An 8592-nucleotide genomic window follows, 5' to 3' on the forward strand; every position below is an offset into this window, starting at 1 on the left:
GCCCCAGCATAGTCTCACAAGAGACAGCTATATCTGGGTCCTTTCAGCAAAATCTTGCTAGTGTATGCAATGGTGTCAGCGTTTGGAGGCTGATTTATGGGTTGGATCCCCGGATATGACAGTCTCTAGATGGTCCATCTTTTTGTCTCAGCTCCTCCTCTAGCTCTTTATAAGGCATGTAATAAACTATTGTAGGTATAGAATAAGAATAGATACTTCTCAAAGGAAGACATTCAAATAGGCAGCAAATTTTAAAAGGAAAGATAAATTCCATTAGCAGTTGTGAAAATGAAGTTTAAGACCATCATGAGATATAATCTCATCTCAGAATGTTTACGACGAAGAAAGAACAAAAGTAACAATTGTCATCAAGGATTTGGAGAAAAGTTAGTCCTTATACACTATGGTGGTAATTAGCAGACACTACAGAAATCAGTACAGCAATACTTCGATAATAGAGAAGTAGATTTTTTTTTAAAAAAAAAATATTACCTACTTATCTCACTTCTGGGCATATATCTAAAGGGAAAATTACTACTGCTGTTTTTCCATGTTATTGAAATATTCTTCACAGTAGCTAATATGTTTAATCTGTATATATGCTTATCAATGGATGAATGATTAAATAAAAATTGTTATACGCACACATTGAGTAATCCATAAAAAATGGATTGCTAGGTGTAAAGAGAGAAACGATGAGACTTTGTTAATACTAAGGAAACATAATTCCATGTTCCAGATTTGGCCCCTGATAACAATATTCCCGTATACCCAGTAATGAAATTCTTAATTAATTATGTGGTCTTACTTATCATTACCCTAGCATAGTAACTCCTCACAACCTTGTGCATATGGAAACTGAAGCTGTATTTTCAGCCTGCATTGGTGCCAAGTATTTTCCTAGTCTCCCATACTCACATGCTATATAGCTGTAATAGAACAGTATACGCTAAAGTTTATCACTTGTTAAACTTATTTCCTACTTCTTTTGACTAGTAAACCAAGAATCTTTTTCTTCATCGGTACCATTGACATCGCTGAGCTATTAGTTCTTTTCTCAGAACTCAGTAATTCCTTTGGAACTCGGTGTTGGCATTGGGTGCTTGCTTTCCTATACTCTTCAGAATCTTCTTATATTTAGATTTAATATATTTCCCAGTATTGCAGCTGTACTTAAAGAAGACATGGAGAAAAATGTATCTTGTGAATAGTTTTGGAAGCAGAAGTTTTGAATTAGTTTCTGCTAGTATTGCTTTTATGATCATTTTTCTTCTGTCTTGTAAATAACCATTTCTCTTCACCCGGAGAGACAGAGGACAAGCTCAGAGCAGAAGGCCTTGCATGAGAACCTGATACTGAGCACATGGTAGGACATTAGGGCTCAGATAAATATGTAAAAATGGAACACTGAGATGGGGCTCTGATGTTTTCTTATCACAGAGAACGTGCTCTAAAGATATTATGTCCACGTGTAAATAATGGGACAAGAGGAAAGAGCCTGGGACACACTGTTTCTTAATACATAATGTACCCACCAATATTGTTTACCACTTCTTTCCCTTCATTCCTATGCAAGACACATGAGGGCGATGCATTTTTTTTCTGATTTGCTTATTAATGCATCTCTGGGGCTTAGAACAGTGCCTGGCATTTACTGGGCTCTCAGTAAATATTGGTTGCCTAGTTGGCTTAGGGTTTGTGGGCCTTGTAGAAAGTTTAACCTGGAAGAAACATTTTGATACTCAGGTCGCCTATATAATAACTAGGAACTGACAATTAAATTTTTTAAATTTTAAGGTCAAGAGTTTGGATATTAACTACCTTTCTATGTAGTGATCCAAGTCAACATGTTCTCCTGTCTGCCATAGTACAAGAAAAAAGGATCAAGTTGACATGTATACATTAGAGTCTACTAAGTAAATTATGAGTTTGCAAGTTGGACATAGATACTGTGGTCAGTTACCCACTCAACAACACTGGGCTAAGTCAAGCACCAACCTTGTGGACTTACCTCATTTAAAGTCAACAGCTTTAAACTTGTGTTCAAAGCATCATTATTATCTATGAGTTCTCAGTCATTCTGCTTAGCTCTAGAGGCATTCTCTTTGAAATACCAGTATCAGTACCTACATCAATCTGACCAATGTAAAGGCAGTTCTGTGTATTTGCCAGGGGCAGAGTATTGAAGTAAGGGGTGGTGGGGTACAGAGACTATAACAAGCTAGAAAAAGAAAAAGAGCCAAGAAGAAGCCTCTGTCCTATAATTATAATTTGGGTCGATCCTTTTTTCTGAGTCTACCACTTTGTTATTTCTACTTTATGTATATAAATTTCTAATATGGGGGCCAGTGCTAAGTGGCAAGGTCAGAAGACCTGCTAAGATGCTGCTGGATTTGTCCGAGGAGCACAAGGAGCACCTGGCTTTCCTGCTGCAAATGGACACCACGGTGGTCGCCAAGTTCAGGAGGATCGCCATGGAGTTCCTCAGCCGGGGATCAAACCCGAAGATATTTGAAGGTGCTGCCCAAAAACTCAGCATGGTGTGGAAGGATTAACACATCTCCTCACAGAGAGCTCAAAGCTCTCTCAATTTATGAACTGGATTTCCAAGACTCTGTTTTGTTCTGGGATTCTCTGAAGAACTGAACAAATTATTGCTTCAGCTCTACCTGGACAACAGAAAGGAGATCAGAACTATTCTGAATGAGTTAGCACCTAGTCTTCCCAGTTACCATAGTCTTGAGTGGCGGCTAGATGTACAGCTTGCAAGCAGAAGTGTCAGGCAACAAATTAAACCAGCAGTAACAATAAAGCTGCACCGCAATCAGAATGGCAACCACAGCACCCATTTTTTTTTGCAGATAGACCCAGCTACCCTGCTTCATTTGGTTCAGCAGCTGGAGCAGGCGTTAAAGGAAATGAAAACAAACCACTGCAGGAGAGTAGTCCACAGCATCAATTAGCTCTAAGGCTCATGTCCTTCCAGTTGGCTACACAGGAGTGGCAGTGGTACATCTGGATTTCATGGAGTTTCTTTTCCTGCTCAGAATGTTGAAATCTTGATCAGAAGCTGAACCACAGCTCCTTTTTGGTGCTAAATGCAGTCAGCTTCTTGACAGGAAGAAAGGCATTTCTTATTTTAAGTGTGTAAACAGGATGGGCCAACTAAAACAAATCAATACTCTTCCTGTTTTCTGTGGATATGTGACTCTTTGGACTTGGATTATTTTTTAATCTACTTTTTAAAAATCTACTTTATTTCCTTTTCCTTGATCAAAATTTGAACATAAAATTCACTGTTACTACTTAAAATATAAATTTCTAATACATCCAATATATCCCTATGTCTTATCTCTATCTCTATATATCACTTTCTTTCAGTCCTATATTCTCCAAAGGGAATTCTCCTCCACTTCCCTTTCAATATAGTCATAGTGCACTTGAAATATGTCAAGAACCAGGCAAAGTAAAGCAATCCACAGAAAGGAGAGAAGATGAAAATATACCTCACTCGGAACATACTTGAGAATCAGATAATAAGAGAAAAAGTGCCTTTGTAAAACCAAATTCCACTAAGATGAAAGACTGTGTAAGAAATATATCCATTTTCAGATATATACTTTTATTATCAATATTCTGTTAAATGTTCATTGTTTTAAACTTTTATTTCAATATGCTTTCATCTACATGCAAGCCAGGAATGGTCCGGTACACCTGTGATTCCCAAAACTCAAAAGGTGGGGGCAGGGTGATTATGAATTCAAGGACACTCTAGACCCTGTTACAACTGAAGAAAGAAGGGAAAGAAGAAGGTAGGGGAGAAATTAAAGGAGGAAAGGAAAACAGGAAAAGGATTAAAGCAAAGATATTATTGTCAGTGAGACGGTTCAGTGGGTAAAGGTATTTGCCCTTAAATCTAATCCCTGATGACCTGAATTTGATTCCTAGATATCTCATCATCAAGAAGAGAGCCAACTTCCACAAGTTGTCCTGTGGCTTACATGTGCATGCTGCAGTATATGCACAAACAAGACCAACACAAAACATAAATGAAAGCACGCTCAAGTTATCATTAAAATAGTTTATCTTCTGTCCATGCCATTATTTTACATAGGTATAAACACCCCAACAGAAAGCTTATTTTGATACAATTTTCTGTAATTATTGTGTTTAGAATAACTCAGTTTTATTTGGACTTCTCTGATTATCTTCAAAAATTTTATCAGGTGAACAGACTCATGAATCAGCAGCCCAGTCAAGACCCAGTAATTCAATAGCTGCAGGGATCCTCTTTTATAATAAAATCAACCAGACTTTTTCACCTTCTATCCTGTCTGAGACAACTGGCAAATACTAAGCTGATGTTCATCTATGCAAATTGTCATTTCAAAAACTTTTATCAATGGAAGTTTGTAATATATAACCTGTTATGATTGAATGATTGATTTTTGACTTAACCTAATTACCAGGAGAACCATTCCAAGTTGTTGCATTTATCAATAAATCATTTCTTTTTACTATGGAGTAATATTCTACTTTATGAATTCCTATAATCATTTGCTGTTTAGTAGCTTTCTGGCTCAAGAATAATAGCATTGTTTCTGGTTAGGAGCTATTATGAATAAAGCTTCCATAATTATCTGTAAAGGTTTCACTTGTGCATGGAGTTTTAATTATGTAAAATAAACACTTAAGCATATTCTTGTTGGATCACATGGTAACTGTGTGTTTATTTTCATAGGAAAAAGCCAAACTGTTATGCAGAGTGGTTCTACCATTTCATTTCCAATGACAATATACAATCGAGCAAGTTTCTGCCAATGTTTCTGAAAATGTTGTTACTATTGATTAAGATACTTATACATTTTAATTTTATCTATGTATTTATGAGTATTTGTGAATGGTGCACACACATGAATATGTGCAAGCATGCTCTATGGAAAGGCTATAGCAGATAATTTTTTTTTTTATTACTCTCTGTAGTACTGCATTGAGATAGGGTCTCCTTGCTAAACTTACTGTTTCAGTTAGGATGGCTGGATAGTGAATTTTCTGAGTCTACTTGTCTCTACCCCCTAATGCTGAGGCTGTAGACCCATGCAGCCATGTAGGGCTTATTTGTGTGGATACTGGGGATTGGAACTCAGGTCTTCCTAAACACAGAGATGGCACTCTTATTCACTAAGCATTCTAGCATTCTCCCAGCCCTGTGTTATGGCTATTATTCTATTCTCATGAATGTGATAAATATGCAAAGATGTATTATTGAGATTTTAGTTTGTAATTCTCTGATGTTTAGTGATGCTAAACATATTCTCATATAATTTATTTATTTTATTTATAGGGTGTTTAGTGAAATATACCATCATGTCCTTTCCTTATATTCGGTTTAGATCATGTGTTACTTTTAGGCTATTGAATGCTGAGAATTCTTTGTATACTTAAGATAATAGCTCTGTGATGAACACATGTATTGCAAATACGCCACATCCCTTTGTGTCTGTAACTTGTTTCCTAATAAGGTATTTCAAAGAGCATTTTTTTTTTTAGTTTTTAAAAATGGTTCATTTAATCCAGTTTATCAAGTTATAGTATTATGGACTATGCCTTTGTGAATTGTCAGGGCTAAGAAACCTCTTCTCATTCCTACAGCCTGGTGATTTTTCTTTTACCTTTTCTTGAATACTGCAGTTTTTGGTTTTGCATTTAAGTCCATGATCTACTTCTAGATGTTTTCTACATGGTGGGCTGTTCAGGTCAAATTTCAGTTTTATGCCTAAAAACACTCTCTAGATCCAGGACCATTTGATGAAAAGGCTGCCTATCTCCACCAATATGCCATAGTTCTGGTCTTGTTTATGCAACTATTTCTAGGATAAATTGTTTCACACCAGATTCCGTAGTATTCTGGCTCTTAAAATATTTCTGCTTCCTCTTGATCAATGTTTCCTGAGCCATAATACATTAATGGCACCAGTTGTGAGGGAGATGTTGGGGCTCATTGGGGCTGGGCTTCCCACAGTCTATTGATCTCTGCACTGTGTCTAGTTGTGGGTTTTCTATGATGCTCTTTATTTGTTGTAAAATGAAACTTTTCTTTGTATGAGGGCAGTAGCTACAGTTATTTGTGGATATACAGATACAATTTAGAATGCAGCAAGGAATTATCCTGTTCTAGCAAAGTTGTAGTAGATTCTTTTCTATGATCCATTTATTATTACCTCATTAGTCCAATGGACCTAACTAGGATTCCTATACCAGGCATAGTTTCTGGCCTGTTGAGTGGTCCTTAAGTCTAATTAGACAGTTGATAGTTGCCACAAACATGTGAGTGCCAATTATTACACTTTAATGCCTATGCTATGCTGGCAATTGTTGTGGTTCCTGAGTAGTGTAGATGAGTAGAGCTATTTAATTTCTTTCCTCCCTTCATAGTTTGCATAGTATCTTCTAGAACCATGGAAGCTAGACTGAAAGAAAGAGACTTTCAGGTCAGATCTGGTTCTAAACATCTGACTCAAAGGTCCTAATTGTCTAGTGTCTTCAGCAATAGGTACACACATACATGCAACCCCTAAGAGACAATCAAGGGCTACACTGATAATTTATATTGTCTGGGGAATCAATTGAACTACTCTGACCAATATTTGAAAAAAGTTTTATTATCCGTGTTAATGGTTTTGTTGGTTCATTTTGTTTTTTGTTTTTGTTGTTGTTTTGTTTATGGTTCTTGTTGGGAGCACTGTTGTCTCAAGTGTCTTAAATTCCTTTAAGATAAATGCACATACATATACTTATGCATTTTGTATAATTTTATGAAGGTATAATATGATTTCTTCTGAATTTATCAAACAACCTTGGCGCTAATTATTGCTTGTCCTTCCTTCCCCTTCTGTATTGACTGTTCTCTTTCCTCCTAGTTGGAGCCACTTCATATCATCTATAATCCTGCTATTCTCCTCCCAAGACCCCACCCCCATGTTTCTTTAATGTTTTCCTGGTTTCTGTGGTTACACTATGTTTTATAGTCACATCTAAGGATTTGGATATCTGGGTGTTATCTTAGTCAACATAAACTTTTCTAGGTCCATCCATTTACCTGCAAATTTCATGATTTCATTTTCCTTTACAGCTGAATAGTATTCTACAGTATGTGTGTACCATATTTTCATTGTTCACTAATCAGTTGAAGGGTATTTAGGTTGTTTCCACTTCCTGGTTATTGTGAATACATCCAAATGAACATTGATGATCAAGTATCTCAAGTATCTGAGCAATAGGATGTTGAGTCCTTTGGGCATATGCCCAGGAGTAGTATGGCTTAAATCATATGCCCAAAGGTCTCAACATCCTACTACAAGATACTTTCTCATCATGTTCATTTTTAGTTTTTTTGAAGATTCTCTATATTGATTTTCAAATTCTCTGCCCCAAGTTACATTCTCAATAACAGTAAATGTGCTTTTCTCTTTCTCTACAAACTAGCCAGTATTTGCGGTTAGTTATTGTATTGATCTTAGCCATTCTGACTAGAGTAAGATGGAATCTCAAACTGGTTTTAATTTGCACTTCCCTAATTGATAAAGATGATCAATAGTTTTTGAAGAACTTCGCTATTTTTAGTTTTTCTCTTGAAAACTACGTTTAGATCCCCAGCCCATACTTTATGTTGGGTTATTTGTTTCTTTGTTCTTTCTTTCTTTGTTTGTTTTGCATTCTTTTACATTCTGGATATTAATCCTCTGTCAGATTTATATCTGGAAAATTTCTCTCCCATTCTGTGGATTTCTTCTTTACATGATTGTTTCCTTAGCTGCTCAGATGCTCTGTAGATTTGTGGGGTCTCAGTTGTCCATTGTTGGCCTTAATTTCTTGGCAAATGGATTCTTATTCCAAAAGTCCCTTCTGACAACTATCTCTTATAGTGTCCTCCCTACACTTTCTTCTACCATTTTCCTTGTTTGATACTTCATATTGACATCTTTGATCCACATGGAAATCATTTATGTTCAGGGTGATAGGTATGGATTTAATTTCTTTCTTCTGCCTATAGACATTGTTTCCCTAGTACCATTTGTTAAAATTGCTATCTTTTCCCCAGTATTTGTTTTTTTTTCATTGTCAAATAATAGCTGGTTGTAATTGTGAGTACTTATGGTTGACTATTCTATTTTATTCCATTGGTCTTCATGTTTATTCTTGTGCCACTAAATATGTTGTTTTATGTCTTAAAATCTGAAATATCAGTCCTTCCCATACTCTTTTTACTGTGGATTCCCTTGTTTATTTTGATTCAATATAAATTTTAGAATTTTTTTTTTTTATTTCTGTAAAGTAAGTTGTAGAGATTTTGTTTAGGATTGAATAGAACCTATAAATCACTTTTGGTTGAGCAGGCATTTCATGATATTTATTGTACCAATTCATAAACACCTGATGTATTTCCATGCTGGAATTGCTTCAATTCAAATTCGATCAACTTGGAAAAAACTGATATTTTGAGTCCATGAACATGGTGTGTTGTCTGGTTTATTTAGATCGTTGAATTTTATATATGTATATATATATATATATATATATATATATATATAT

General features: G+C 35.7%; 1 protein-coding gene and 1 pseudogene across 1 annotated transcript in view; both read left to right on the forward strand.

The window, feature by feature from the left end:
• Rtl4 (retrotransposon Gag like 4) overlaps positions 1-8592 on the forward strand; it is a 400789-nt gene that overhangs the window by 145914 nt on the left and 246283 nt on the right. The window lies entirely within an intron of this gene.
• On the forward strand, positions 2382-2963 carry LOC110286413 (annotated as a pseudogene).

Source organism: Mus caroli, chromosome X (assembly GCF_900094665.2).
Source record: "Mus caroli chromosome X, CAROLI_EIJ_v1.1, whole genome shotgun sequence".
Classification (NCBI taxonomy): Eukaryota; Metazoa; Chordata; class Mammalia; order Rodentia; family Muridae; genus Mus; species Mus caroli.